The 26183-nt window shown below is 41.9% G+C and overlaps 1 pseudogene; it reads left to right on the top strand.

Annotated features, from left to right (window-relative positions):
* Positions 1-1463: 1463 nt before the first annotated feature.
* On the top strand, positions 1464-4090 carry LOC104605453 (subtilisin-like protease SBT1.4 pseudogene; annotated as a pseudogene).
* Positions 4091-26183: the final 22093 nt, after the last annotated feature.

Consider the following 26183-nt stretch of genomic DNA (forward strand, 5'->3'; position numbering starts at 1 on the left):
CCTTTTATAAGTGAAGGAAAGGCCTCCATTCTTGTACTTTAGCAATGTAGGATTTGGGGCAACACTTAATGGTAACACCCACTATTAAGTATTTTTCGAAGTTCCACATTGCTTTATAATGGAAATGAAGGCCTTGCTAGGATGACAAAACTCGTGCCTAAGTTGATTCGTTTGTTGATACTATCAATTCATGAATATTTATATATTAAAAATTTTGTATTTTATATAAAATAATAAATAGTTAATATAAAATAAATATGCATGCATATATATTACATATATGATGTGGAAACAATGTAAATAATATTAAGTAAATATAATGTATTATATGTAAATCACATAAGGTCATGTATTATAATATAAAAATATTATATATATTATATTTTATTTAATAATATCTATTATATTATATTACGGGTTAAGTTGGGCTTGGGCTGGGCCTGCACATAAAAGCTTGAGCCTAGGATGAGAAATTTGTGGGTTGGGTTGGCCAGACTTCTATTCTTGTCCAAGAATAGAGCTCTACCATAGAACTCACATGGACCTCCTTCCCACCTTTCTCACACATGTGGTTATTTATTCTTAAATTAAATTACTAAAAATATAATGTCAAAATAAAAGGGCTCCTTGGTCATAATGGTCTCTAAATAAAATCCATCATTACTTTCTCCAATAACATCATTCTTAAAAGGGTCATTTACTAAAACACCCTTATAGTTTCATGGATTTACTAAAACTTGCCCTAAGTTTACATTTTACTAAAACACTCCCTGTAGTTTGCAACAAATTTACTTAATCAACCTTCCATTAGTTGTAAGTGGGAAATGACAGTTTTGACCTTAACATCCGTTCAGACAAATTTAATCTATAGAAAACAAAAAAAAAAAAAAATTCTTTTATTGTATGTTTGAAGAAGGAAGACATGCCATTGCTGGTGAAGAACCCAGGATGCCGTTGTTCTCTCTTCTTCATTCAGCTGAAAATACAAGGGGTGCTTTAATAAATGACCCTTCTTAAAAACATCTCTGTATATACATCAGTCAAATTTTGTAACAGCTCCCTTCCCACGTTAAATCTCGTTAAATCTGGCCTTCCCTATTAAGGGTCCTCTTGCCAATGAGTTACACAGGGACCTCTTCCTCTCATTTCTCACAAATGTGATTATCTATTATTAAATTAAATTATTAAACGTATAGCAAGAAGTTATAATAAACTCTCCCTCAACCATCAATCAATATTTGTAACATCTCGTCCCATTAAATATCTTTATTCCTCTTAAATCTCTCCATACCCCTTTTCAGTACTATCTACGTGAAGCATGCATGGGTATAGAATCGATCAAAATAAATAAATAAAGATGGGGCATATTTTAAATGGGTTGGGGTCGAGTTTATAAGAGCCAACCAAGACTAACTCTAGACAATGACTTTGCCACCATGGCCTGAACCCAAACTTATGTCAAAACCCAAATTTGTCAACCCATAACTAACCAAATTTACATTCCACCCTTGCTAGTTAGCTATATAAATTAAAGACGTGATCAGTTGATTTCTCGAAGTATATAACCAAGGCTCCAAACTACACTATAAGTTTTGAGAGAGAAGATGGGGAAGAGGAAGATATTAATGGCGATTATCTTCGTGCAATTCACTGCTTATGCAATATTCACGGCTTCTTCCAGTGAGATACCAAGTACATTCATTGTTCTTGTGTCCAAAACAGAGAAGCCAACAACCCTCACCAGCGACCGTCATTGGTACACTTCATTACTCACCTCTATTCCCTTCTCTTCGCCCAAGAAACCCGAAATTTTGTACACCTATGAACATGCCATTCATGGCTTAGCTGCCCAACTTACATCAACTCAAGCAACAGAGCTTAGAAAACTACCGGGAGTCCTCTCGGTGCTCTTAGGGCAGACAAACCATATCCACACCACCCATTCCCCTGACTTCCTTGAACTCAGTAGCACATCAGTACTCTGGCCAAGTACAGACTATGGCGATGATGTAATTGTTGGAGTCATTGATACGGGAATTTGGCCTGGACACGAGAGCTTCTCTGATGATGGTCTCTTGCCGGTGCCCTCCAGATGGACAGGTACCTGCGAGACAAGTTCCGACTTCCCAGCAGCAGCCTGTAACAAGAAGGTTATTGGTGCAAGGGCCTTCTATAGAGCGTATGAAGCCAGATATGGTCCAATGAATACAACAGTTGAATCAAAGTCACCAAAAGACACCGTGGGCCATGGAACCCATGTTGCATCAACAGTAGCAGGATACCCAGTCAATGATGCTGGTTTCTTGGGATATGCTATGGGAGTTGCAAGGGGCATAGCACCCAAGGCAAAAATAGCTATGTACAAGGCTTGTTGGCTAAAAAGTTGTGAAGATGCCGACTTGCTCGCAGCGTTGGATCAGGCGATCGTTGATGGGGTTGATGTGATATCAATGTCGGTGGGGAAAAACATTTCACTACCCTATTATCAATACCTTATGGCAATCGGTACTCTCAGAGCAGTCAACAAAGGTATAATTGTTTCATGCTCGGCAGGGAATAATGGACCTTCTCTCAATCCACTGTGGGAAATGTTGCGCCTTGGATCCTAACGGTGGGTGCATCGACAATTGATCGGGACTTTCCGGCAAATGTTATTCTCGGCGACGGGAGTATTTATCGAGGAATATCCCTTTACTCTGGGCCTCCACTCGATTCTCCACTTCCCCTTGTCTACGCAGGAGACTACGGCAATAGACTTTGCTTTCGGTCATCGACTCTTTCTTCTGGAGTAGCGGGGAAAATTGTCCTCTGTGACCGTGGTGAGTTAGACGATGTCGTTAAGGGAATTACTGTCAAGCAGGCCGGAGGTGCCGGCATGATCCTTGCCAGCACTGCCGAAAGCGGCCCATCGGCCATTGCTAATGCACATCTTCTCCCTGCCACCATGGTTGACCAGACCGCTGGCGACCTTATCAGAAACTACATTCGTTCCCAACCATCTCCAACAGCCAAATTTTACTTTGCTGGAACAGTCAATGGGCCTGACGCACCACCAGCTCCACAGGTTGCACCATTCTCAAGCCGTGGGCCAAACGCTATCACCCCCGAGATCATCAAGCCGGACTTGATAGCTCCAGGAGTGAACATCTTAGCAGCTTGGACATGGGAAAGCAGCCCAACGCAATTACCATTTGAGATCGACCCGAGACACGTCAAGTTCAATATAATATCAGGAACCTCCATGGCTTGTCCACACGTCAGTGCCTTGGCTGCCATGCTCCGTAAGCTCTATCCTCAATGGAGCCCAGCTGCAGTAAAATCGGCCCTGATGACGACGACAATCAACAAGGACAATTCAGGTCAAAACATTAAAGATTTCGGCACCGGCAACGATGCCACACCGTTCCAATTTGGAAGTGGACATGTCGATGCAGTCAAAGTCCACGATCCAGGCCTCGTTTATGATATGGGCATATATGATTATATTGGATTCCTTTGTTCCATCGGATATAGCAGCAATTTAATAGCCAATATGATCCAAGATCCAACACTAGTCGTGAATTGCGCAACCCAGGGCTTTCCAAATCCAGGTTATCTCAACTATCCATCTTTCTCTGTAGTATTTAACTCTGATCGTGAGGTTGTAGAGTACTACAGGGCAGTGAGAAACGTCGGACAATCGACTAACGTAGTGTATGTGTCTCAAATTTATGGCCCTCCGTCTGTTGGGATTAGTGTGACCCCCAGTTCACTTGTGTTCAATGCACGAAATCCCATATTGCAATACAGAGTCACATTTAGCAGCCTAGCCTATCAAACTGGTGATACCACACCGGCGTTCGGTTGGATTGTCTGGACAGATGGAGTGCACCAAGTCAAGAGCCCTGTGGCATTTACCTGGAGCAATATTAATCCAATACAGGAATTCGTTCCCATCGAAGATACATCTGCCGTCATTTGAATGCTACTATATGTGTGTCTGTAATAGAAATGAATGCCAGGGAACAGCTCCTCAATGTATGTAATAGAAATAAATGCCAGGAATAGCTAGCCATTATCATCCTCCTGTTTTTCTCTTTTACGAATGAAATAAACTTTATATTTGACTAAAAGTCTCTTAAGTTAAAACTTTTTAGAGAAAATTCTTAAATCAGTACCCTGTATTTTGGCTCGCATGGCAATTTGGTCCCCGAATTAAAATGTAACAATTCAGTATTCGAACTTTTAAAATGTGACAATCCAGTATCGGAACTTTTAAAATGTAATAATTCAGTATCCGGACTTTCAAAATGTGACAATATAGTATCTGTTGTTAATCAGTCCATTAATCATCTGTTTAGTGACACTTGAAAAGTCAAAACTGTCCTAAGAATGCCATATAATTCTCTTTATCAACCATCCAAATATTGACAATAAAATAAACAGTCTCAAATTCTAAATTCTTCTAAACAGTCACCAACGTTTTTGAATAGAAGAGGCTAGGATTTGGAACTGTTCAGTTTTTTGTCAACGTTTGGATGGTTGATAAAGATAATTAAATGGCACTCGAAGGGTATTTTTGACTTTTCAAATATACATAACGGCTGATTAACGAACTGGTTAACAACAGGTATTGCATTGTCACATTTTGAAAGTTCAAATATTGGATTATCACATTTTAAAGTTTAGAGACCAAATTGTCACTTGTGCCGAAGTATAAGATACTGATCGGGAGTTTTCCCAACTTTTTATCAACACAGGTTGCTAGATCTTAACATTCAAAGCGAGATTTTTCTTGCTCACCATCAAAATGCGCAGCTCCAAGGAATGCACAGAGATTACTCTTAATTTCTGAAAGGATAAATAGGTAGATGCCTCGTCTATTTTTGAAATAATAAATTTTATCCCCACTACTTTAAAGTGAGTGAATCATTGATCATGATAGAATGTTTTGAAGAGAAGACCAAGTTCGTAACTGGTGTGAAATAAAATTAAACCCACTTTCCTTCTTTCATCCTCTGGAGGAGATAAAATGATTTGGAAGCTTGACCCCAAGGGGAACTTTTCTATTAGATCAGCCTATAACGAGGCTTGTGTTGTCGCTAGAGGGTCGGTGGAACCTAATTTGGCTATCAGTAGAGTGTGGGGCCTTAATGTTTCTCCAAAAAATAAGATCTTTATCTTCTTAATGCTTTATCATAGTCTCCCAACTAGAGATTTTCTCTTATGAAGGGGAATGAATATTGATGGAGCTTGTATTTTTTGGGTGAATTAAAGGATCTTGATCATGCTTTTAAAAATTGTATAATTACTTAATTAAAATGGAGGGTCCAAATTTACTTGAAAAATGTTGCGTTATTCTTTGGATGATTAATTTGGAAAATATAGAAATAACAAAATTTTCAATAATAAATGTCTCTCTTCACCTATTTTGGTTTAATGTGCTTTAATTTTTTTTTTTTCTGAGATTAATAAGGTTGCTAGTCCTCAATCAATTCTCTCTATGCCTAAATGTTGGAGAGCCATTAAGTTGAAATGTCCTAGAAATGAGGATGGGGCTTGCTCAATTCCTTGCATTGCTAAAAATCATTTTGGGAAGTTTTAGAAGGAGGATCAAAATTTATTGGAGTTAGATCTATTAATCTTGCTGAAGTTTGAGCAGCTTGGGAAGTCCATAATATCGCTCTCAATTTTAAGAATAATCTAGTTTGCATTGAAGGTGACTCTCTACTGATCGATGATCTCCTTTCTCAAGTGTCAATATCAGATCGCATGGAAATTGAAGACTATCACGAGGAATATTCGAGGCTGATCAAGACGTTAAAGTTTCTGCCTAGTATAGGCATTCATTTAGGGAAGCAAAATAAGTTGCAAATTGGCTGGTGCATAAAGCTCTATCCTATCCAATAGATGAAATCCTCTCCTATTTTCATGCCCATGCCCTTCCTAGTGAATTAGTTTTAATTTGTTTGTATGATGTTGGGAGTCGAGCTACCCTGATCTTGTGTATCTCCTCCTATTATTACCAAAAAATAAATAAATAAAATAGATTACTCTTAATTCCGTGACCTCTAGCAGAATATGCACCCCTCTGTACATAGCCTTGCTGCAACGGCAATGGAAATACCATGAGAATTTCGTACAACTACACCTGTCATTGGGTGAAGCTACATGATAGAAACAATTAAATTTACCAAACTGGTTGGGCCAGAACTAGTTCATACTATTCGGAACCCAATAGGACCAAAACTCTTTTATAGTTACTGATATATAATGATCAGTTGTTTTTCTTGTAATTTATAATTTATAGGGTAAATTATAGGGGGTAGTGACTTTCAATTGCAATACTTAATACCTTGAACTCTCAAAAATAGATACTTGGGTTCATTTGTTAGTATTTTGTCAATTAAGCATTATATATTGTCAAAAATACCCTTCTCATGTATTTTTGAGATCATTTTAAGAGTTTAAGGTACTCAAGTATTGCAATTTAAAGTTCATGTACCTATCTGTCACTACCCCCAAAGTATAGGGCACTTATCTGTAATTTACCCTAATTTATAGGGAAAATTCCCGATCAGTACCCTATACTTTGGCTCGAGTGGCAATTTGGTCCCCAAACTTTAAAATGCAACAATCTAGTACCCGAACTTTCAAAATCTGACAATCCAGTACCTGTTGTTAACCAGTCCATTAATCAGCTGTTAAGCGACATTTGAAAAGTCAAAAATGACCTTCGAATGTCATCTAATTCTCTTTATCAACCATCCAATGTTGACAAAAAACTGAACAGTCCCAAACCCAAGCCTCTTCTATTCAAAAAAGTTGGTGACTGTTTAAAAGTGTCCAGAATTTCGGACCATTCATTTTATTGAGGCAAACGGAGCTAGGGTATAGTTTGGGTGGGTTAAACCTGAGCCTGACTTAGCTTAATCAAGCATTTGCACAAGTTGGGCTTGAGTTTTTGAACTTCAAGTTGGGCTTAGGCCAAAAAATTCAAATCTAATTACTTAAATTCAACATGGACTTGGGTTGAGGCCTCGGGTAGCCCAACCCCAACCCGACCAATTTGAGCCCGTTCAACATTTTATGATATACATACTACATAAATTCTACATAAAAATTGGGCTACAAAGCTCAGCACATCCAATCCCAAGCCCTGCCTAAGATGTTGGGTTATGCTTGGATTAATAAGATCATCTTTAGCAAAATCAGAACATAAAGTTGAGAAGATAGTACTTAACCCTTCATCCTAAACAATGAAGCGAAGATTGGCTTATCTTTCCTCCGGTTCCTCATCACTTTAGTTGGACTCGTCCCAAGTGGATTTTAGTGTTTTCTTCTTTTTGAGATTTGGGCAATCTTCCTTCCTTCCTACATTCATAGCAAGTAGGCTTTTCTACAAGCCTTTGTATGTAAACTTTTTACTTCTGTTTCCAAGAAGCTTAAGAATCTTCTTAAGAGTAGAGGTAGGCCTTCATCATTGTCACTACAATATTCTACTTCTTCCTTTTCTCTTATAGCAGATATAAAGGAAATGTTTTTGCTCTTGTAGCCCTCATTCTTTTTCTTTTTCCTTTGGCTTAGTTTGGAAGGAGTACAAATACAAATTTGTAAAGTACAAAACCTTGAATTTTGTATTATTTTGTATGTATTTGCACTGTACATATTTGTATTTATACTCTTTCTAAATTGAGCCTTTAGTTCTATCTCATATGTGAGAAGAGACCCAATCAACCCATCCATTGTGAGTGAGTTTAGACTTCTAAATTCTTGGATGGTTGTGACCTTAATTTTCCATTCCTTAGGAAGAGATGTTAAATTTTTTCTCATTTTCTCTTCTTTAGGATATGATTTCTTGAGGGATTTGAGTCCATTCATAATATTTATGAATCTTGTGAACATATTAGTAATGTTTTTATGAGATTTCATTTTGAATAGCTCATAAGCATTCACAAGCATATTGCTTTTAGACTCCTTGACCAAACTGGTTCCCTCATGGATTACTTCGAAAGTTCTCTAGATTTGTTAGGCTGTTTTACATGTTGGGATTGTTCTTTGGACTGCGAAAATACTATAAAGCCTGAACCTCTCTAAAATTTCATGGCATTAATTTAAAATTTTTGACAGACTAAGGAAGTGAGAATCAAGTTCTCATTGAAAAGTTTGATTCTCCTTGGACCGATCTAGCTCCGTATTGGAACAAAGTTGATTTTAATAATTTAACTAAGTGTACCTGATATAGAGACCATTATATGCAGCTCCTAGAGTGATAATTCACACCCAAGATCAAAACCTAAATTAACTTCCAAATTGGAGATGGCGTAATTAGATTGGAAAGCTGATCTTATAACGAAACTGTAGCCAATTTGCATTCTAACAAGCTTGGACAATATGCAACAAATCAAAAGTTCTCTAGATTTGTTGGGCTGTTTTACAAGTTGGTATTGCTTTTTGGACTGCAAACATACTGTAAAGACTGAACTGTTATAACGTTTCATGGCTGTAATTTAGAATTTTTGACAGACAAGTAAGTGAGAATCGAGTTCTCATTAAAAAAATCCAATTCTCCTTAGATTGATCTAGCTCTGGATTGGACTAAATTTGACTTTAACAATTCAACTGAATGTACCTGAGATAGAGACCACTATATACAGCTCCTAGAGTTGTAGTTCGCACCCAAGATTCAAGTCTAAATCAACTTCCAAACTAAAGATGGTGTAGCTATATTGGAAAGCTGATCTTATAACATAACTATAGCTGACTCTCACTCTAACAAGCTTTGAAATATTCAATAAATCTAAAGTTCTCCGATTTGTTGGGTTGTTTTACAAGTTAGGATTGTAAAAATACTATAAAGGCTGAACCTTTCTAGCATTTCATGGCTGTAATTTAAAATTTTTGACAACTTAAGTGAGAATTGATTTCTCATTATAGAATTTGATTCTCCTTGGATCAATCTCACTTTGGATTAGAGTAAATTTGATATCAACAATTTATCCAAGTGTACCTAATAATAGATACCACTGTATATAACTCCCAAAGTGGTAGTTCACGCCCAAGATTCAAGCCAAAATCGACTTCCAAACTGAAGATGGTGTAGCTATATTAGAAAGCTGATCTTACAACAAAACTGTAGCTGATTTGCATTTTAACAAGCATAGGCAATATGTATTTGTGAATCACTCTCTAATGTTTTACAAGAAAAATATAGCAGAGAACAAGAGGAGAAAAGGGTCCTCAAAGGGTAAGTCAGATTAGGGTTTTAGGTTGCAAGATAGTAGAGAACACCTTCAAAGAATGAGGAGTAAAAAGCATGTGTTGATTTCTACCCCTTATCTCTCTTATATAGACATGTTAATTTTAGTGTAATTAGGACTATTCAAATCTGATTTGGTTAAGCCTCAAATTATTAGAAAAATCCACACAAATCCGTATCCATATTCGGTCCAATAATGTGACTAGTTTAACTAGCTAATGGGCTCAAGTCCATTACTTAAGTGGTTTATCAAATGTATGTGTTGCAAGTCTTATTGTGTAGTGTGGGACCTACAAAGGTCTTATATTAGTTGATATGTGTTTGTCTCATGCAAGAAAGAACATAGGCTGAATTCATTTAGTTAACCTATGAATAATTTAACTAATCGAATTGGGCTCAGTATGGACCCAACACTTAAGTCTAAGTGACCATTGACTTCATCTTTTAATGGTCTAACTTGAGGAAATCTCATCAAGCATCAATTCTTAAGGAATGACTTATTCCTCGATTGCTAAATGTAGTGTCACACTCTCTACTTACATAGATTCCAGGATTGAAGATATTTTGCTAAATTTTACTTAAATAACATATTATAAATATAATTACATTGATTTGACAAGATGTACCTATTTGGCCAATCTAGAGGATTGGACTGCAAATGGGTAGATTAGTCTTACAACTATGACATTCAAATGACTAACACATAACCAACCACATAGGGAGTGAGGGTTACTACAAGAAAAATGTGCTATGCCGGCGGTTGCAAAACGGCCAGCTTAGCCCTTTAAACCGCCACCTTAGATCTGAGTTGGCAGTTTAGTGGCCACCTGCTTTGGCTCTACCAGCCTAGCTCATAGCTGTCGGCTTAGGGATGAAACATCGCTAGCTGAGGGGAAGTTTTAATAATTGTCAAAAACTTCTTCTACACCAATTAACCACTTTGGTTAGGTACACATATTGTTCCAGTGTTTGGCATTTTAGTCATAAATGGCAGGCTATATTAACTTCTCAAGAGACAAAAACGATGTGGCTTAAAATAAAAGACCAGGAGAATTCATCAGATGATGAAAGAACTTATCCCATTATCCATTCGAAATGTCATTATACATACATTCGTTTTGTTTAATTATTTGTGAGACAAAACACATATTTTTCAATTCTAATAACATGTGAACAAGCATCATAATGCTTAACACCAGAATTGCATGCATGCATGTGTCATCATGCAGTTTTGGCCCCTTCTTCATAAATTATTATTATTATTATTTCTTTTTTTGTAGCTGATATTCGTGATGATAGACAAGCACCCTCAAGTTAAATGAGGGGTATAAAAATTGGGGCTGCAGCGAGTTAAAATCAGCTACCCACAATATATTGCCCCCACAACGTCCCACAGTACATTTTCGTCGTGTATTGAGAATATCTCTCATATATGAAAAATGATGATATTATCATTGAGAGATATTCTCAATACACGAAGGAGATGCACTGTGAGAGGTTGTGGAGGCAATCTGGATAAAGCCAAATCTAACCAATCACACTTAACACGTCATGCATGTGAGTTGTCACTTATATTGAAAACATGCTTTAGTGGTTGTGTGATCCATATTAACCTTTTTTTTTTCTTTTATTGTTATTCGATTTTATCCTTGGAAAAACTGAAATCACCATCCTCCCACACCCCTCTTCCTTTTCTTCCTCTTCTTTCTCCTCCATCTTCTTCCTTTTGCAATCAGTCGATCGACTGCATGTTACTTCTTCCTCCTCTTCTTTTTTCTTTTTTATTGTTCTTCTTCTTATCCCCTTTCCCTCCTCTTCTATCTTCTTTCCCTTCACTGAATTGGAAATAACGGATTCTACAAACTCGCAAAAGTCCCTTTTTTCTGGAATTTTCATTGTATATTTTTTACCCTTTTGTCTAAGAATACAATGGGCATAAAGATGGTATATATATCATTTATTCTTATTTCAGAAACTGTCTATTATAACAGTTTAGAAACTGTTCATGAATTATAAATAATTGTCTTAGAGATACTTCTATGTGCAAATGTACGTAAACATTTACTGGTACATATAGATATACAAATAAATAAATATATATATATATATATATATATATTTGGATAATTAATTTTCCAAATTCATACGTTTTATTGGTTGAAAAGAGTGATGCTTTTTGGACCAAAGAGTGAAGACTTCTAGACGAGGTGCATTCAGATTGGACTAATATTAGTGACTCCTTTTTACCCAAATGTGTTCATTGCAGGGACCATCATGCCATGTGGTTGCATTGCATTACATGTTAGCTAATTTTCGACAAAAAATTAATTAGCTAGAGATTGAGATGATAGCTAGGCTGCGAAGGTGATATTGCAAAGAGGTATATTGAAGCATTTATCAGCATTGTTTAGAAAATCGGACTAGATCGGATGGTTGAACCTGACGTAGGCTCCTGGCCGTTTCAGTCACACCCTCAGAATTGGAAGTCAGAAAAACTATCTAAAAACTGTCTCCCATCTGTTTGCCACCAATAAGAAGTGGAGGAATGCTATACAGTTTATAATGCTAAAGCTAGAACAGTCAAAAGCTTTTTGGATGGAACGTCTCTCTTTTGAAAAGTTAGGTATCCTTTATCAGAAGAAAGAAAGAGCAGTATAGAAGATGTATACAAAAGGAAAAAAAAGCAGCCCTAGAGACACACCTAGGCCTAGCTAAGGATGGTATTTTTCTCCATCCTCACGGGGACTCAACTTCATTGGGTCGGGGATGGGAATTGTTTTGGCAGGGCAGGGGTGGGGATGAGGATTAATAGGAATCCTCAATAATGGTCGGGGTAAGGGATGGGGATTGAGGTCCCCGCCCTGCCCCGACCCTGATTATGTATATATATACATATATATTATTATATTATTTATATTATATATATCAAAATATATATTTAAAACATTATTTATAATTTAAATATTTATTTATTTTAAGTAAATTTATTTTTTTTAAATATTGTTATCTAAAAAAATTTTAGGGATTTGGGTCTTCACGGAGAACCCATCCTCGTTGGGAATTGGGGATGAAGGACAAATTTTATCCCCAACAAAGATCGAGGACAGGAATGGAGATTAATTCTAGAATTGGAGTCGGGTATAAGAAATATGATCCCTACTCCGAACCCGCCCCATTGCCATTCCTTGACTGAGCCCAAAACCTAAAGCAAGGGACAGAAGCTGCGTAAACCAAGCGGTGTTTCAAACAATAGTCAGACACCTAAGAAAACAAGGCCAGCACCCAACCTTGGCCCCCAAGGCATTTAAGCAAAAACATTAGTAGGCCAAAGTGTTTCTACCTCTACCTCTTCTACCCCTCTCTCTAATGCTACGTGTCCCACGGGAAGGAGGATCAGCAACCGAAGCAACATAACAATCCCTTTAACGGTTTGGACTTTCTTGGAGAATCTGAAGAGTAGCCTGACCGTGAGATCACATCTCCGCCCCACAGCACACCCCCGCTGTTTATTGGGAACACTTCCCGACAGACGGCGGGGATGTGCTGTGGGGCGGAGAGCACATCCCTGACCGCGAGCTTTCTGTTTCCACTTCTACCTCCGACTCGGAGCACAAGGAAGCCCGAGGAGGGTGGACTTTCACCTCTTCAGTGAATTTGACTTGTCAATCATGAGCACAAGACTTCTTGTTCGTCCGGGTAGGACACCCTGAGAAGCTCCCCAATTCTAATTGCTTTATCCACCTGCATTGCATCTGCATTCTGTGAGGGGCACACTTCCCCCTTCTACTTCTCAGACAAAATCTCGCTTGATAAATTCATCGAGAGATCGGGTTCGCCCTGGGATGGAGACAACGGTGAACCTGACTGCCCCTCGGAAAGATCACTGAGAGAAGAATCACCTTGAATCCCATAGCTGGAAAAAGGAACTTGGAGAGGGAGGTTCCCGCCAACACTACAAGGGGTTGCCTTTTCTTTGAGCCACTGCCAAACTTTTCTCAAAGGAACTAGTCCTTGAGAAAATGCAAACGTTATGGGCTTCAATGCCACCCTGTACGAGCCCAACCCAAAAGCCTGGTCACCCGGTGGAGGAGAAAACGCGATCAGGTCTGGTTGACCCACCCCCAAGCCGGCAAAATGAAATTTGAAAAGCCTGCCGAAGGGCACGGACGGCGAGGAGGGGGATCGCTGAGCATTTTTTGACGACGTTATGTAAACATCGTTGAAAACCACCCAAATGTCACGGAAAATTTTTGACAACATATGTACATACGTTGCAATCATTTCTCTTGTGAAAACTTTTTATGACATTTATAAAATAATTGATGACGTTTGACAAATGTCGCAAATCAAAGAGTTTTCGCGATGTTTATAAACGTCAGCAAAAGTGATACATTTGGTGATGTTAAACAAATATTGGCAAAACTCACTTTCAGTGACATTTTTCTGAAAAAGTCAGTATATTGTGAATAGGGTGGCAATTGGGCAGGTTGGGTTGGGTTCGATTTGGGTTGAGTTTCAACCCAACCCATCTAACTTGCCAATTCATTAATGACCCAATTAGATAGAACTAAATGGGTTGGGTTCAACTCAAATCCACCTGAATCCAATCCAACCGAACCCAGCCCATTTAGATAAAATAATGAAAATTACACAAAAGTAATCCAAAAAATTAAGAAAAATAACATAAATTACAAAAAAGAAACAAACAAATACATGAAAAATAATATAAATTACAAAAAAATAAAGAAATATACGGAAAAATAACATAAATTATAAAAAACCAAAAAAATACACAGAAAATAACATAAATTACAATCGGTTCGATTGTTTGGATAGATGGAGCACACATAGTCAAGAGCCCTGTGGCATTCACCAGGAGCATTATTTCATCAATTCAGGATACATCTACTTCATTTGAATGCTTTTATAAAATTTAATAGAAATAAAAGCCAGAGAATAGCCTCTATCATGGCACAATAATTTAATTTATATATCATCCTATTAGTTTTCTCTTTTTCTTTGTTGATGAATAAATTAAACTTTTTTTATTAGCTAAAAGTTCCAAACTAACAAGAACATTTCAAAAGACATTCGACCGATTTGATAGTCAAAAGATTTTGCTTGCTTAATTAATTAACATACACAGACACTTTTAATGTTAGACCAATTGGATCAAGATAGAAGATAATACCCCATTAACAGAAAGTTCAGATAAGCTAGTGAAAAAAACCATGCACAACTGATTAAGATATCCATCAAGACTGATTTTATCTCAAGCGCCCATCCAGTCTCACTAAGAGCTGAGACTGCCACCCATATGTCCTGCCCTCTACACAATCACCCATTTACAACCTACCGATGAAGAGCTAACTTATCAATATACAGAATTCATCTTAATTTAACAAGGTCTAGCACACCATGCTCTCCGGTGCAAAGCATTCCTACTGCAGCAACGGAAGCACCAGGTCTACCGGGAAACAATTACAGACCGAACCGATTATGTCTGTTCTGGTTATGTGGTTAATAGAGTCAGGTCTTACTCCTCTGAACTGATAAAGACCGAGACCAATTTTATAATTAAAAATATATAAAGATTACCCAATTCTTTTTGTAAATTTGCTTTGCTTTATGTCAAAAGGGTAAATTTTATATACAATATATAACATAGTTTTGGTCAAAACACTTGTTTTATTATCAATTGTTAAGGTCTGATTATAAATATGAAACTCAAATTTGCGATTATCATAAAAAAAATTGTAAATATTAAGTACAATCAGGCCTGAATATCTCAATTGACTTATAATTGGTTCGGTTCTAAATCTATGTTATAGAACCAATTAATTATTAGTTTGGGACTAACTAGGGATGCTCATAAAAAACTGAAAAAACAAACCAACCTAAGAAAACCAAACCAAAAAAAGCAATTAACCAAGCTGATCAATTTGGTTTACAATTAATTAACCTAGAAGAAAATCGAAAGTTACCAAATCGATCAGTATATATATATATATATATATATATATATATATATATATATATATACAGATACTATATTAGATATTTATATTTTTTATAATATATATTATAAATATAAAAAGTCAAAAACTGAAGAATCGAATCAGTCAAATACCATAAGTAGTCAACCGGTTAACCACTAGTATTGATTCAGTTTCGGTTTAGGGAATTTCAAAACTGGTGGTATTGATTTTATTTAAAAAATGAGCCCACAATTCAGTTGACCCAACCATGAAATTAGTTTGAAAGCTATCTGAGAACCGTTAATCGAGTCAAGAATTTAATGGTTAAACCGTCATATAGCGGTTCAGGGCCAAAGCGGAATCGATGACCTAATCGGTTCCTAGGCCAAACAGTTCGACCGTTAAGTCTGGTCTAGTGTTTAAAATAGTAACTAAAATACTTAATTTTGAATTTAGTCCTTATTTAATTGTAAGGTTTAAATTATAAATTGAACTACTACTTTTCACCTTATTTAATTCCCTCTATTTAAATCTTACATTTTTTTTTTATAAATGAACAAAAGGAAAAAGATACACCAAAAAGATAAACACTACAAAAAGAAAAGTCTAGCTAAGTAGGTAGGCCTACCAATAATACTTGAACTTCACAATTCGATTTGATTATCATATATTTGGATGAGGTGTTTATATAATCAAATTTGGATTTTTCAATTTGCATATGATAAATAATAAAAACAAAAATATAAAAATAAAGAATTAAAAATACATAAAGTATATAGAAAATTTTGGATATTCTATAATTGCAATGTGATTTACAGATGCACACTTACTAGTAAAGAAAAATGTGTTAGAATTTGAGAAAAAAAATCCTCAAGGGAAGAAGGTTGCCTAGGAAAACAAAAGAAAAACACAATGCCAAAAATTTCAGTTATCCATAAAAAAAAAAAAACAAAACTAAATCAATATGATTGTATGTAGCAAGGGAAAAACTAGTTCCCCAAGCACACCAACTAGCTTTGGAATCTGCCTATGATTCTTGACTCTAGAAAATAGGGCCTTCACTTTTCTAATGGGATGATTTCAGATATGTTTATGTTTTACGGTCCTCGTCTACATTTTTTTTGGTAAATTGTTGAAATCTCCCTTGAAGTTTTGACTTTTGCTAAAACCTTCCCTGATGTTTAGTAATGACTTGAAAATAACATCTGACAAGATTAGATAGTACAGATTACCTCACCATACACAAGAACACCAAGGCAATGCAAATTAACATCATTGTCTATGCATACTAATGTAGGCGCTTATGGCAAGCCAACGGCACGTCAGCATGTGGTAGAGGGCAGCATACAGCGCGGACCAAATAGGGACGTCGCACGGAGCAGAAGCTGGTGTTCGACACGAGCCCAATGGCACGGCCGCACATGGCGACCTCAGATGGTCGTGCGGCAAGGTCAAACTACATCCTGGCCATCTGCACCCACCTACTCCCAGGCGGTCTCAAGTATAAATAGGGGGTGACCCCCCACAAGTGAGGGACTTAAACTCTCTGTTCTTAAGAATTAACTTATTCTCATCGTGACCTCGTCTAAGTTGTTACAGTTCAGGCCTCGTCCACCTCTCGTCACACCTTCACTAACTTGACCATCGAAGTCAGTGCCCCGGGTTAGCACCTGGGGCCTTTGACGTCTTCTCTCTCTTCATAAGATTGACCTACAGGCCCTCGGCCACAGCGAACCTCGATCTCATCATTTGGTCCTCGTCTTGGAAGCGATAATTGGCACCGTCTGTGGGAAACGATAGCTAGGACTTCCCTCAATCGAACTTGCACTTAAAAACTCACCTTAAAATCAACCTTTAAGCTTCTGCCAAGATGGAGAGAAACACAAGGAATGCTCAAAACTTGGTAATGACGGACCAATTCCAAGTGGTCCTCGACCGGCTCGACAACCTCGCATAGAGGCTAGAAGAAATGGGGCACCCGACAAGAAGCCGCTTGTAGGGCAACAGCCCCGTTGGGAGCTTGGGGCGTAATGGCGAACGGTTGTCTCCAGACCCGCTAGCCATAGGCCTAGTCGGACCCGACTGGGCCAACCCCTCAGAGTCCAATAGTAGTCAATGCACTAGTCAGCTACCAAGGACCTCTTGACCCCCTAGCCGACCCGTTCCACGTCTAAGAGGACTAGGATGAGGCCCAGGCCCCCATCGACAAGAAGATCATCGATTTGCAAGCACATCTCGACACCATCAAAGATGAACTCTGCCTGGTTAACGAGAGCCGAGTCGATGCCTCAGCAAGCCAGAACCCTTTGCCTGGGAAAATGGACGCCTTCACTGCCGACATCACCACAAAACCCCTCCCTCCACATTTCAAAGCTCCAACACTCGAGATGTACGATAGAACGTCCATCCCAGATAACCACTTGGAAAGCTTCAAGGCACTCATGCTCCTCTATGGGTACTTCGATGCCTTGATGTGTCGGGCCTTCCAGGCAACCTTCAAGGGTGCAGTCGTTGATGGTTTTCCGGGCCCACTTCATTAACAACCAACGATGCCAAAAGAGTGTCATCTCGCTCATGACCATTCGGAAAAAGCATTGCAAGAGCTTGTGGTCCTACATTGACCGTTTCAAGGAGGAACTCGAGGTCCGGGACCTCAACCCCATGGTCTCAATGTATGTAGCCATCAATGGCCTCCTTCTGGGCTCGATCCTCAAGTGTTCTGTTGCCAAGACCCAACCCAAATCCAAGGTGGAGTTTTCAAAGAAAGCCCAAAAGTACATTGCCGCCAAGGAGCCCTCGACCGAGGACTGCAAGAAGGAGGGGCCGACCACCACCGTGGAGGCTTAGAGAAGACGAGGAGAAATGGAGATGGCCGCAACAACAAAAACAACAACTGCATTAAGGACGACAAGAAGCCACCAGCCTCAACCCTAGCTTATAACAAGTAAACACCACTCAAATCCACCCGAACATAGATCCTCATGCAAGTAGGGAAGGAGGAGTACGTGAAGTGGCCCAAAAAGATGAAGAGGAACCCTAAGAGGGGTAACCCGAAGAAGCATTCCAAGTACCACTACAACACTAACCACGACACCAAGGATTGTTACAACTTGATGAACAAGATCAAGTCCCTTATCCACCGCAACCACTTGAAGCAGTACATGGGTGGCAAGGCCAGCGCCTTGTCCTCACAACAATAGTAGCAACAACAGTAGTTAGTAGGTGTCATAAACGTCATCATCGGGGGCACGTCCTCGGGTGGTGCCTCGGCCTTGGCCCAAAAGACCTACACCAGGTAGTTGAACATCCAAGGGCCAACTCCCAAGAAGATGAAGCAAAGTGAAGCCTTCACCTTTATGGATGAGGACCTGAAGGGGATCTTAGTCCCCCATGACGATGCACTGGTAGTGTTAGTTGTCATCACAAATTTCATGGTGAGGAGGATACTGGTCGATGGCGGCTCCTTAACCAACATCCTCTTCTACAATGCCTTTGAGAAGATGAAGCTGGCGCTCGAGTGCCTCTAGCCCGCCAACGTGCCACTCATCGGTTCTCTAGGAATGTCATCAAACCAAAGGGATCACCCTACTAGTTACAGTAGGGATAGAACCCTAACAAGTGACGAGGATGAATGAGTTCCTGGTTGTGAAGATCAGCTCCCATTACAACACCATCATCGGGAGGTTGACTCTCCAAACGCTCAAGGCAGCCATCTCCTCTTACCACCTTGCTCTTAAGTTCCTCACCAAACACGATGTCGGAGTCATCCAAGGGAATTAGCAAACCGCCCGCCAATGCTATGTGGCAGCACTAAAGGGCAACAACAAAGAAGCTTTACTACTAAAGGGCCTTGACCTCAAGGAGGAATCAATGATCTGAGGTCAACTGGCCTGGGACCTGTGCCCCTGGATGAGGTCAAGCCCGTGAAAATGGTCGCATTGGGTCCAACCTCCCTCTAGACAGCCTTTCGTAATTGGTAAATTTCCACAAAGTTAATGCCGACGTCTTTGTTTGGTCTGCTGTTGACATGCCCAGAATTGACCCTTCGGTCATTACTCACAGGTTGGGTGTGGACCCAAGCACTAGGCCAGTTCAGAAGAAGAAGAGGAACTTTGCACTAGAACGATGGAAAGCCATAGGAGAGGAAGTTGGCAAGCTACTCAACAACGACTTCATCCAAGAGGTACATTACCCTAACTGGTTGTCCAATGTGGTTATGGTAAAGAAAGCTAATGGGAAGTGATGGTTTTGTATTGACTTCATAGACCTTAACTGAGACTACCCCAAAGACGGTTTTCCTTTCTTGAGAATAAACCACCTCGTCGATGCCACTGTAGGGTACGAGCTGCTCAGCTTTATGAATGCCTTCTTCAGGTATAATTAGATCAAAATGCACACTAAGGATGAGGAGCAGACCTCGATCATCACCGAGCATGGCATATACTGTTATAGGGTCATGCCCTTCGGCCTTAAGAAGGGCATGTGGATGACATGCACCAAATGGGGAGAAACATTGAAGCCTATGTGGATGACATGACTGTGAAGAGCCTGAAAGCCAACCAACAAACCTTGGACCTTGACGAGACTTTTGACACCTTGCGAAAGTATAACATGAAGCTCAATCCCAGCAAGTGTGCCTTCAACGCCACCTCAGGAAAATTCCTAGGCTTCGTCATCACGCAGCGGGATATAGAGACCAACCCAGAAAAGATCCGGGCTATCCTTGACCTGGCACCACCTCGGTCAGTCAAGGAGACTTTGAGACTTACTGGCCAAGCGGCCGCCCTTAGCCGTTTCATGTCAAAGTTGATCGACCACTACCTAGCTTTTTTCTAGGCCATCAAGAAATTGAAGGACTTCTAGTGGATAGAAGAGTGTCAATGTGCATTCGAAGAGCTGAAGTCCTACCTCGCCTCGCCTCCCCTACTCACTCGGCCACTTCCAGGAGACGTGTTGTACCTGTACCTCATGGCCAGGGATGAGGCAATTAGTTCAATGTTGATAAGATAAGATTGAGTGTAGAGGCCTATCTACTATGTCAGTAAGGTCCTCTGCGATGCTGAGACCTGCTACCCCAAAGTGGAGAAATTGGCCTTCACCTTAGTAATCTCGGCCAGGAAGCTCAGACTGTATTTCTAAGCCCATAGCATCACAATCTAAACCAACCAACCCCTCAGGGCCGTCATTGCTAAGCCAGAGACTTTGGGACGGCTAACCAAGTGGGCCATTGAATTGTCCGATTTTGACTTACAGTACCAGCCGAGGCCTACAATCAAAGCGTAGGCCCTAGCTAACTTCGTAGCAGAGTGCACCTTCAGCACATCCCTCGGCCATTTCCCAAAAGAGACATGGGAACCTCGACCGACCAAAGAACCTCGGCCAACTTGGAAGCTTTTCATCAATAGATCCTCCAACTCGAAAGGAAGCGGAGCATGTCTCATACTACTCACCCCAGACAACGCCGAAGTAGAGTATGTGTTGAGGTTTGACTTCTCGGTCTCTAATAATGAAGCCGTGTATGAAGCCTTGCTCCCAGGCCTATAACTCGCCAAGGACCTCGACTTCCAACACATTGAAGTCTTCAATGACTCCCAACTGGTGGTGAACAAAGTTAACAACGAATACGAGGCCAGAGAGCATAGCATGGCCAAATACCTGGCCAAGGTCTAAGAGCTCGCCAGCCACTTTCAACACTTCACTTTGTAGCAAGTCCCACGATGCGAGAAAATGAAGGCCGATGCCCTATCCAAGCTAGCAAGCAGCTCAGGCATAGCCCTTAGCCGCACGGTCCGTGTTGAGAAGTTAGCACACCCCAACATTGAAGAAGTCCAAATGCTCCTCGTGTAAGCCAAGTCCTGTAGGATGGATCCCATCATCACCTATTTGTTGCGCAAGCAACTACCTGAAGACAAAAATGAATCTAGGAGAGTCCAGCAGTAGGCAACCCATTACACACTCCTTGAGGGGAAGCCATACTGAAGATCTTTCACCTTGCCCTACCTCCGATGCCTCCGTAGGGAGGAGGGCGAGTATGTACTTAGAGAGATCCATGAAGACATCTACAACAACCACCTCAGAGGTAGAGCATTGACCCAAAAAGCATTAAGGCAAGGATATTTCTGGTCGACAATACAAAAGGACGAAACGAAGCTAGTACAGAAGTGTGACTGGTGCCAACGACATTCCAACATCTCTCATCAGCCAGCCACAACTCTCTCAGCTCTCAATAGTCCATGGCCCTTTGCCAAGTGGGGTATGGATCTCCTCGGCCCCCTCAAGCCACCGGAAATAGGAAGTACCTCGTCATCGCCATCGACTACTTCACAAAGTGAGTGGAGGCCGAGCCCTTAGCCACCATCACAGCTAGAATGATTCAAAACTTCTTCTGGAAGAACATCATCTATTGCTTCAACATCCCCCACATGCTAGTCATCAACAATGGAAAACAGTTTGACGATGCGAGGTTTAGAGAATGGTGTGCCGGCCTCGGTATTAAGCAGTAGTACACCTTGGTAGGTTACCCGCAAACTAATGGCCTAGATGAGGTCACCAACAAGATAATTCTGGAATGATTGAAGACCAAGCTGGACAGAGCCAAAGGCCTCTGGGCCGACGAACTATGTAGTGCCCTATGGGCCTAACGGATGACACCTTGGACTACCATGGGAGAGAGCTCGTTTAACCTAACTTATGGCACCAAGGCCATCATTCCAGCAGAGATTGGCTAGTTGATGCTTCGAACAAAGGCATACAGTGAAGCCAAAAATGAAGAGGACCTCAAAACCAACCTAGATCTATTGGAAGGAGTCCGAGAGCAGGCTCAACTCAAGGTCGCGGCCTATTAGCAGAGGGTAGCCCACTATTACAACTCTTGGGTAAAGGAAAAAACTATAAGGAAGGAGACCTCGTCCTAAGAAAAGTTATGGTGCCCAAGCCCTGTGTTGATAAGCTCGACCCCAACTGGGAAGGTTCCTACAGAATCAAATAGGTCATCGACCCCGACACATTTTGGCTCAAGTATTTGAAGTGAAGACCAGTCCCTCGAACCTGGAACTCTAAGAATCTTTAGATGTATTATCAATGAATGTACTCCTTGATGACCAAACCGTGAATAAAGTACAAAGTTCCTCCCCCTCGACTCCAACTTTAGTGTATAAGTTCTTATTTTGCTAACTACCAGGACCCCTCGGCCACACAACTAGGATGCATACAACCTCCTCTAAGGTTACACTCTCGGACTAGATGATGGTCTAGGCACACAGTTCCTTGTGGACCATGTGCCTACCTGACCTTCACGTTAAGGTGAGGAACAGTGGGGACCTCGGCTATAAGCATCGGCCCAAAGACCTCAGCCCATCACGAACAAACACACGAAAAAATAATCTAAGGACTTCACCAAGTAGGAAGCGCACCATGACCTTAGCCAGGCATGTTCCTGCGGCCTCGGCCAACTGATGGCCCGACCCTCGATGGCATCAAGTAGCCTCATCTTAGCTTCCTTAGCAGGGATGGAGAGCAAGCTGAAAAAAGTTAAGGCTTTCGCCTCCCTTCCCTTTCCACTAAGAAAAGGGGCCCCGACACCTTGGCGGCTTAGTTCAGCCTCATCCAACCAATTTTTAGTGGGGGTGGAGAATGAGCCAGGATAGCTAAGGCCTTCGCCTCCCTTTCCTTCTCGCTAAGGAAAGGGGCCCAAAACCCCTCAGCAGCATAGCTTGGCCTCGGCTGAACTCCCTTGTAACCTCTCGGAAGGGGGCATCGGACTCGAAGTTAAAAAAAAAAGAAGCAAGCAACAAAGGCACATGTTATGCAAAAAGTATTTCATTAAGTGTGCTTGTTTTGCTTTACAAAATCTGGCCTCGGTTGGGGGAGGGCAAGTCCCTTACAAAATGACTTACACAAAAAAGCAAAGAAGAGAATACAAGGAGCAGATTTGGCAATGTCCTCAGCAAGAGCTGAAACCTCGGCAGAAGGAGGGACATCAGAAGTCGGGACCTCAACAACGGGCATTTCGATAGAAGGGACTTCAACCCTTGGGAACCCCAACTTGTCCATTGGAAAGTCGGGCATCAACCACAACACCTGAAGCTTGGTGTCCTCGATGCCTTCCAAATAGGAGTCAGCCTCATAGTCGGTGAGGGCATTCTGGTAATCGACCATCATTTTCCAAACCCCGATGGTGTCTTTGGCCTTCTCCTCGACCTCCACCACCTGCACCCGAGCAGCTGCTAGAGCCTCATCTAGTTGGACACGCCTCAACTTAGACTGCTTTAGCATGTCATCGGCCATCTTCAAGGCTTCCTTTAGCTCCTTAGTGAGAGCCTTCTCCACCTTGAGGTCCTCCTCCAAAGTCTTCCTCAACTCCTTTTCCTAGTCTGTGGTCGTCTCGGTAGCTCTCGGCCGCAGAAACCAACACCTCTTGCCTCTCCCTCTTCTCCTCAAAGTTCTTTAAGTGCTGTTGAAGAACCTCAACCCTATCACCTAGGCCAACGAAGTACCAGCATGCCTACAACAAGAACATTGTTAGTGACTTAGAGTAAAACAGGCAAACTTTCACTAAAACGACGAGACAAGAAGGTAGTGTACCTCGATTGAGTAATCTAGAGCGCAATCCTAGAGTTCCGGTAGGCCCTGGTTCATCATAGCTAGACGATCCCCTGGAGGGACCATCCCTGTGACCAGGGCCCTCCCAACGCCCCTGGTATTGAGAGAATCTCCCTCTTGAACGCTCCACTAAGGGTGGAACATTCACCGCGTGACCAACTGCCCCTCACCCCCGGCTCAGGTGAAGGGTGTGGGCCCGAAGGATGAGACCCCCTGACGGCCCCCTCGACGTGCCACCACCTCTGTTTCCTCCTTTGTTTCCACCTTTTGCTAGGCAGTCCTGATGTGCCAGCCTCTTCCCCATGGGGGTTGAGGCGAGTTAGTTGGCCTCTTCTAGCCAGATTCTTCGTGCCGGTCCCCCCTAGCCAACCTTTTTCCTCAGTCATCCCCAGCATCGGTAGGCACTGGCGGCTGAGGTGTCCCTTTGGCTGGCACCATCTCCTTCGATGCCTGTCTTTGCGATGGGCCCTCACCCAAAGTCATTTTCTTGGACTTCGCCTTTTCTAGCAGCATTTGCTTGGCGTCAATAGGCATCTATGCAAAGAAACAAAGCAAACATATCAGTAATTACGTGAAAGAAAAGGAAAGCCAACAGCAGGAGTTCTCCTACCGAGGCAGGCGAGGATGAGACCAGCCAACACCAAGGTTAACTCCTCCTCCACCAGGGGCTCGGACCGAATCGTCCTTGACATTCGGATGCGGGTAATCACGAACATGGCTTGGAAGACCTTCTCGGTGAGCTCGACATCTCAGAGCCTAGCCATCACCAGCATCACTATTATAGTCCTGAGGGTGTTGGGGGCTAGTTGGTTGATTGTGATGCTGTACCACCTCAACAGCTTGGGGATGAGGTGAGGAAGAGGAAACCTAAGGCCAAACTCTAAGTAGTGCTGTAAGAAACAAATTTTGCCCTCCAGCGTCCATGACCAATCACCAGTGTTGGGGACCCTAAGCCTATAGGTCTGAGGAATGTAGTACTTCTTGGCGAGAGCCTTCACTTGCTCAAAGCCGAGGATACTATCCAGCTCGAAGCAAAGAAGATGCCCCACCGTCACCCCTCAGGCCGCGTACTCGGCCACCATCCTCGAATTGGGCTCGGGAACTTCCTCGCCCTTGACCACCTCGGGGGACTCCAAGGACTCCTCGGCTTCCCTCGGCCCCGTAGATCCAGCGCTTTCATGGGAAAGTCATCACCCCTTCGGCTGCACTCGGTGCCTACAAGGGTAGTCCTCTCCCTCAACACTTCGAGTGCAGCCGAAGGGGTGGGGTAGTCCTCTCCCTCAACACTTCGATCTCGAGCCTTGGAGCAGGGACCTCAGACTCACCCGAGTGGCCTCTACTACTGCTAGCAGGCGTCGGGGTATGAAAGGAGTTTGCTTTTGAGGGGTCAAGGTGGTCATAGCACTCAGGGCCGGAGTCTGAATAAGGCATCATTGCGGGTGAAGTTCTTTACCTAAGAAGATGAAGTCTAAAAAAGCTCTAAGGAAAGTGGAAAGGAAGGCCGAGGTCTCTAAAGTCTAAAGCTCTTGGAAGCAAATGGCGAAGGCGAATTTGACCAAATCCCCTATTTAAAGGAAAATGGATGGCCCAAATCACCACCAATCTAGCGGCCACGGAGCAACCGCCTCTACGTCCCTATCTAGTGATCGACATGTTTCACTTGTCTTGGGAAGACGAAATGATGCCGAGTGAATCGACCGGTCCGTTCGCTGAGTCGGTTGGTCCGCCCATCGATCTTGAACTGGAAGTAGCACGACCCAACCAACCTGGCACTTGTCTCGTGTACGTACACTGTGCGAAATTCGTCCCCTATACAGTCCCATAACGCGCACAATCTACACCCGACGCTGAAATTCGTCCTCTATACGGTCCTCAGCTTGTCAGCAGCAACACCCATCCTACGCACAGTCATGGCACAACCACTTTCCACCAGTGTCACCCTTGGTGACCACCAGCCGAGATCGATGCCTCACAGATTCATTGTGATACCAGCAAAATGCATGACCAAGGGGAGGGGAATGTATGTCTCGTACCCGTACGCAACACGGTACCGAACTCACTAAAGCCGAGGCCGAGGCCGAGGCGGAACCGATCCTCCGCAACACTCCTCGAAGGTGGAACCAAAGCCGACGCCGCTGTGATCGTAGACAAAGGACCTCCTTGTCGAAGCCTATGTCGAGGCCAAGGCCCTCGCCAAAGAAAGCCACTCAGTGCTTCCCAAGAAGGATGACACACTCTCTTCGGCTGAAGCCAAGGTCCTTGGCTAAGACCTCCACCTCGGCCTCAAGAGTGGGGGGCAAATGACGTAGGCGCTTATGGCAGCCAACGACACGTCAACGTGTGGCAGAGGGCGGCATACAATGCGG

This window comes from Nelumbo nucifera, chromosome 8 (genome assembly GCF_055504915.1).
Source record: "Nelumbo nucifera cultivar China Antique chromosome 8, China Antique-T2T, whole genome shotgun sequence".
Lineage (NCBI taxonomy): Eukaryota > Viridiplantae > Streptophyta > Magnoliopsida > Proteales > Nelumbonaceae > Nelumbo > Nelumbo nucifera.